This window comes from Salmo trutta, chromosome 3 (genome assembly GCF_901001165.1).
Source record: "Salmo trutta chromosome 3, fSalTru1.1, whole genome shotgun sequence".
Taxonomy (NCBI): domain Eukaryota; kingdom Metazoa; phylum Chordata; class Actinopteri; order Salmoniformes; family Salmonidae; genus Salmo; species Salmo trutta.
The window spans coordinates 48,275,586-48,283,061 of record NC_042959.1 but is presented as its reverse complement, the minus strand read 5'-3'; positions in this window follow the sequence as shown (position 1 = coordinate 48,283,061).

Below are 7,476 nucleotides of genomic sequence, written 5' to 3'. Positions count from 1 at the left end.
AAGCCCAGTACCATTCACGTCAAGCATGTACAGCTATCACCAAAACAAGACTGGACCAAGCGTAGTCAACCATTGACGTCATCATTCAAAATGTCGAAGCTCGGCAACATAATGAAAACATGACATATTTCACTGGCGAACGCGGTGAATGTACAGTAATTGAATTGTCCGTGTCATCTAATTTGTGAGCAAGAAGTGAGAGGTTGAGGGAGTTTGCTTTTACACATCATTTAGGAAGGGAAAGTGTGGAAAAAAAGACAGCTGAGTTTCTTTCCTGCAGCATTCCCAATGCTCCTGGCTGGAACCAAAGTGAAGCACAGCCCGATGTCTCCTCATTCCCTGGGAGCAGTGTGAGAGACTGTGTGTGTGTGTGTGTGTGTGTGTGTGTGTGTGTGTGTGTGTTGACGGTGTGAATGGGGCCAGCTGTTAGAGTCGTAATCACTGAGTGTTCTGAGGCCTTTTCTGAAGCCTTCCCAAGACTTCCCCACATTTGGCTGTAGCTAGATCTCTGTGGGATAGGTGAGGGCGTGCGTGTGTACATGTGACCGTGTATATGTGTGTGTGTCTATATCCATTAAGTTGGGCTGTACTTGGATCTATCATCCAGCGAGACCGCTAGAGTATTTGAGTAAGAGTGATATTGACCAAATGGCACCAAAAAAAACATATTTTTCAAAACGACTGAAAGTTTGGACGTGATACCATCATATTTCAACATTTGGAAAACATCAACGGCCCATTTGTTCAAACCACTTTTATTTCATGTCAGACTCAATTAATTGTGTTCACTTTCTATCGGCTTGGGTGTCTCTTTATGCATTCCAAATGAAAACTCTAGCAAAGTCATTTTCAACCAATACTTATTTCAATTCATCACATAATATGCCTCAGTTTGAATTCAGCATAGGGTTAATATGTGAGTGGGTACAGGTAACTCTATCCATGAATGTGTGTTTGTAATAAGAAAAGTAGATTTGAATGGTGCTTGCATTTGTGAGGCGTCATACATTACATTACAGTTGGGAACCATCGCACTGGCTTCCTGTAAGGGCAAGGATAGACATTCCTGAAGTGAAACAGAAAACTGGGTCATATTCAGTAGGCACCAAATGGGATAAAACAGACCCAAACAGGGAGGGACTACCTGAACTTGTCTAATAAGAAACACTTGTTTTCGTTTCCCGTTGCATAGCGTTTTGCTACGGTGTGCCCCAATAAACACGACCCAGTATGGTAGGAGGAGCAAAAGTGAGACAAGACACCAACGATATGTAGTACAGCTGTGGATATTAAAAAGGTTCCTTTTCAAAATGTCTGTTGCAGCAACGGTCCATTGTTACTGTGACAAACTCTCTTGCTGGGTGACGCCAAGCAGCAACTTCATCAGCGAACATCTAACAATAACCTATGCAGTTAAATACATTTCTGAAATATACCCGATAGTGCAATTGCGTCCCTTTTTAGAGCAAATATTTTTACCTGAACTGCAGTGCAGGTTAACTTTAGCATGCCCACACCTGTATGATTAACTGTACCACTCCCAAGACATACTATTAGTAAAAGTGCAAACACCAACAAAACACCACTCCACAAATGTACACATGAACACAGTCAATACTGTTCTGCACAGTGCATAGTGTCCTCATACATGTATAGAAACTCAAACATGCATACTCTTGCACGTGTTCTGTGCACACATGCTTGCATGTTCGCACAGGGACACAAACACACCTACACACATTTGCACGTACACACACACACACACACACACACACACCCGGGCAGGCAGGCAGCCAGAGCGTGCGCACACACAGCCACACACACCTTGTTCACCTTGTGGTGGGCCGGTATCCTGCGTTGACAGCGCGGACAAGGACTCCCATTGAAAAGTTCACTCTTCTCCTCCCCCCTGGCAGATGTTCACAGTTAGCGGGCAGTTTGACAATGACAGATACGCTCACACGCCATTTTAGATATCCCAAATACCCTGAGACATGGCATGGGCAGAGGGAGAGAGGCAAAGAAGAAGGAAGAGAAACCATGCATACCACACATGCTAAATGGATGGGATAGTCTGTCGGTGGCGCTAGCAATGTCAAGGGTTCAATTCCCACAGGGATCACATAGACATACTAAAAATGTATGCACTCACTAAGTGGCATGTATTAAGTTACTGAACATTGCTGTATGCAGCAATCGACAAGTGAATTGACATCTATGAATCTCTATGGTACAGAGGAGTGACTGGTAGAATGCACGACAGTTCCGAAAATCTTCACCCCTTCAGAGGACTCTAAAAAACGTGTCTCTTTATTGCCTGAATTCCAATTCTCTCTAGCACAGTGACCAGACTCAGATGCGTCATTCTTTGAAGTATCAAACATGTTGTTTATCCTAATTCCTAGAGTGGGCCCAGTTCAGTTGGATTGGCTCATCTCATCTCTCGCCCCAGAGAGTTATGTAAGAAGTACATTTCTCCACGTGGAGCGGAGTGGAGTCCAGAGAGAAATATGAAAGGAATGGACATCCATCCCCCATTGCCCTGCAACATGTCAAACACGAACACTGTGTGCCTGTGCTGCACAAAGAGGGATGAGAAAGAATCATTCATACCCACTCCAAACAGACAAGAACAATTGCCAAGCTGGCCAAAAGACAGGGCCGCTGCAAGAGCTACACTGCAGTGCGAGAGAGAGAGAGAGAGAGAGAGAGAGAGAGAGAGAGAGAATTGGCTATATTAAAATTGTTTAATTTGATCCTGAGTGTAGGTTATTTCCCTGACATCTGGAATCAAGGACTCATAACCCCAATCTTTAAGAATGGAGACAAATTTGACCCTAACAATTACAGAGGCATTTGTGTGAACAGTAACCTGGGGAAGGTTTTCTGTAGTATCATCAATGTAAGAGTTCTAAACTTCCTTAATAAGCACAATGTCTTGAGTAAAAGCCAAATTGGATTTATACCAAAACATCGCACAACTGATCATATTTACACCTTACACACCCTGATAGATAAACATGTCCACCAAAATAATACCAAAATATACACTTGCTTTATCGACTTCCAAAAAGCATTTGATTCTATTTGGCATACAGGACTGTTCTACAAAGTTATTGAAAGTGGTGTAGGGGGTAAAACATATGACATAATTAAATCAATGTATACTGGCAATACGTGCAGCATTAAAATTGGTAAGAAAAGGACAGAATTCTTTAACCAGGGGCGGGGCCTTCGTCAGGGTTGCAATCTGAGCCCTGCACTCTTCAATATTTACATTAACGAATTGGCCACTATTCTAGAAAAATCCTCAGCCCCTGGTGTTAGTCTCCACAATTCAGAAGTTAAATGCCTACTCTTCGCAGATGACCTATGCCTGCTGTCACCCACAGCACCTGGCCTACAGCAGAGCCTGGACCTGCTAGAACAGTACTGCCAGACCTGGGCCCTGGCAGTAAACCCCAAAAAGACTAAAATAATGATTTTCCAGAGAAGATCCAGATCTCAGGGAATTAGACCAAAGTTCTCAATTGGTACAAAATATATAGAGTACTGTACACACTACAATTACTTAGGTTTAAAAATAAGCTCAACTGGACACCTTAATGAGGCAGTGAATGAACTGAGAGAGAAAGCACGCAGGGCATTCTACGCCATTAAAAAGCAAATTCAAATTGAAATACCTATTAAAATTGGGCTAAAACTAATTGAATATGTCATTGAACCAATTGCACTTTATGGCAGTGAGGTGTGGGGTCCACTTGCAAAACAAGATTTCATCAAATGGGACAAACACCCCATTGAAACCCTGCATGCAGAGTTCTGTAAGATTCTCCTACGTGTCCAGAGGAAAACTACAAACAATGCATGCAGGGCAGAATTAGGCCAATATCCACTAATAATAAAAACTCAAAAAAGAGCAATTAAGTTTTGGAAACATCTAAAATACAGTGACCCCCTCTCATATCATTACCAAGCCCTGCAATGCCAAGAGCTGAGCAAAGAAAAGAGTCCCCTCATCCAGCTGGTCCTGGGGCTGAGTTCACAAACCTGTTCTACTAACACACTGAAGCCTCAGGACCAGAACATCCAATCAATCAGAATAAACCAAATTACAACACAGTCAAAACAAAACTACATTGCTTATTGGGAAACACAAGCACAAACACAAAGCAAAATGCAGTGCTATCTGGCCCTAAATCGACAGTACACTATGGCTAAATATTTGACCATGGTTACTGATCAAAACCTTAGAAAAACCTTGACAAAGTACAGGCTCAGTGAGCACAGCCTTGCCATTGAGAAGGGTAGACACAGGAAAACCTGGCTCCCTGTAGAGGAAAGGCTGTGCAACCACTGCACAACAGCAGAACCTGAGACGGAGCTGCATTTCCTGACAAAATGTCAAAAATATAAAACAATTAGAGAGTGTCATTTCCCCAAATTTGAAACCCTTATTCAAGGTTTTAAAGACCTCTCTGATGAGGATAGGCTACCCATCCTGTTGGGGGAGGACGCAGAGAGCTGTGGGTTGGCAGCGCACTACATTGCTGCCTGCCATAAGTTGAGGGACAGTGTCTGACAGACCAATAAACCTGCACATGTCCTCAACTGTATGATTATTGTTATTGTTGAATGTATGGTTATATTGACCGTTGGTTATTGTTGTTACTGTTGTCCCGTTGACAATTTTTGATTCTCATTTTTATTTATTTTTATATTGTAAATATCCAAAGTAAGCTTTGGCAATATGTACATTGTTACGTCATGCCAATAAAGCGAATTGAATTGAATTGAATTGAGAGAGAGGGAGAGAGCACAAGATTGAGCGAGAAACAGACAGAGAAAAAGACAAAGGGAAAGAGAGAGAGAGAGGGGAATGAGAGAGAGAAAGAGAGCAAGAGGGAGGGAGCAGGAGGGGGCAACTGAAAGCAATCATCTGTCATGGGAAGAGGCCGTTACTGATGTGTTTCAGATGATGATGATGACTTAGAGGTTATGTTGCAGGTACAACATGTGGAGGTTTAGTAAAAAATTGCCTCTAAAATCCCTTGAGTTCACGAGGGCACACTATAGCAAAACGCTGCAACGGAAAACGAGCGTGCTCAAACAGTACCTTTCCTTCATTTTGTGCCAGTAAACACGACCCTGGTCTCAGTCAGAGGTGGGTGGGTGGTGGGGAGGATGCTGGACTCATGTGTCAGGAAGAGAAGATCAGCCTGTGATTGGACGTGAGCGGCTAAAACAGATCAGAAATTTGGATTGATTACACTCGATATTCTCTGGACATTCTATTTAAAACGTTGTTGTATCACATTATGTCAATTACACAGTTATTGAGACAGTCAGTTGTAATCAGGGGTGGAATAGGTAAAAACTGAACTGAACAACCATGCAAAATCCTAGGAATTCACCTTCAAAACCATTGCCTGACGACTCAAACTGAATTCTTCCTCTGCTCTGTTTGCTACACACTTCATTCTGAGACTGTCATTGTTGAAGTCGTTTGTGGTGACATCTAAATGAGGGGTGTTGTACAAAACAAAGTCATCAGCCATTGGATCATCTCTAACCAATCAAGAGTATCAAAGCCAATGGTGAATTTTCAAAACGCTGCTTTACCCACGTATGTTCTGGCCGAACCCATTGGTTTCTGGGATCAATCAGAATAATTAGAATGTTGTGTTTGCGTTCTAGAAATCGTTGGGGAGGTACTCAGATCCAGACTCATTGCGGGGAAGAAACTAGGGTGGTGTGGCCGGAGCAAGGAGTTTGGGGAGCCAGGCAATGAAAAACACACTTTTACATGTCAAAATGTTTCCACTCCTACTTGTAATGCCTTGTGCAGGACAAGTCTTTCACTGAGAGCAGTGATGTGTGGTGAACACTGGCCTATGCAGTTGTCTTAATTCATTTAGATTGGACACTCCCCATGTCTACATCCCATAACTGACTCCAATGCCACAAAGTATTTATTTTAGCTGGCACCAGCTTTACAAATGTGTCGAAAGTCAGTAACCATTGTTGGATTTGTCTGTCCCCTTTAATGTGGGGACAGAAATAAGCCCTTGTGGCTTGGATGAGAGACTCAGCTGGATTTATAGGTCCTATTTAATGTGGAATTCAGAACTCCATTAGTGGTATCAACTTCAGCAGTGATGACTTGATCTGTGTCCATCCATCTAAGTCTGATTAAATCAACAGGAAGATGTCATTCTGTTGCTGTAAACTGCATCACTAACCAAATGAAAACAAATTCATACATAGTCACAGCAGTGACTGTACAACTAAACTCCCCCGTGGTCAATGAATCCCTCAGTTTATTGCATCATAATCCAGTCTTAGATCTTTGGGTTTATTTCCTGTATTTACTAGAGACTGGGACAACAAAAAAATGACAGAAATATTTCAAACTAGATGGATAGTTGTTCGAACAACAACTGAAGGGCAGGAATCTTTTCTCCAAGTGTTTTCCCTGGCCACTCACATGGAAACCTTGCACATTCTGAGTGAACACATGCACATTCTGAAAGTAGATGCTCAGAGGAAAGTCATCAAACACTGACTATGAGATGAGTGGGTGACACACAGGACACATCAAAACTGGGTTGTAAATGGAAGAAAACGTCCTGAAAACAGGTTGGGACTACCTGAATTTGTCCAATAAGAAACGCTTGTTTTCGTTTTCAACGGTGTGCCCTAATCAATAGGACCCTGTAGTCAGTTAGGTCAATCATTCTAAACTACTTGGCTGTTTATTTCCAACCTTGGACACTGAAGTGTTTACAAAAGACTGCAACATGATCAGTTGTGGCATCTTTAAGACTCCGCAAAAGGAGATCCTCTTTGTTGACGTTGGAGTGGCATGAAAGGCAAACTCTTATGAGCTAAATCAGGACATCATGACAATGGCAGAGCCAAAGTGTAATGCCTTTTGTTCAGAGCCTGCCAGAGAATGCATCAGCCCAACAGGATACACAGCTGAAACGCACACACACACTTCAATTGAAACGCATCTGCATAGTGAAAAAGCCTCAGAATGTCCTCTTGAACGGGGACAACCATTCTAGTAATTCTATTAATATGGTTGGCGGCTCGGAGCTATTGAGCCGACCCCCGTGGAGACCACTCTTCTCCCCCAGCTAAGGATGAAGGGGTGGGGTACAGCCAAGCCTCCAGTGGCCAAGGCCCAGCCAACCATGACATACTCTAGTTGTAGGGGTCTCTGAGGGATGGGCAAGGCTCTGTATCGTGTCAAACCCCTCGTCTATCCACACATACATTTGTGCTGTTGCTGAGACCGCTAGTCACTGAGTGATGCGCTGTTTGGCAGGAGTTTAGGTGACCCGTTTCGAATCCCTCTGATGTCATCAGAGCAAGTTGAAAGCAAAGCAGCATCACGGCAGAGTTCTTGTACAGACAGGAACTGAAGAACATATGCTATCCAATCAGTGTATTAATAATTTACTTTACAGA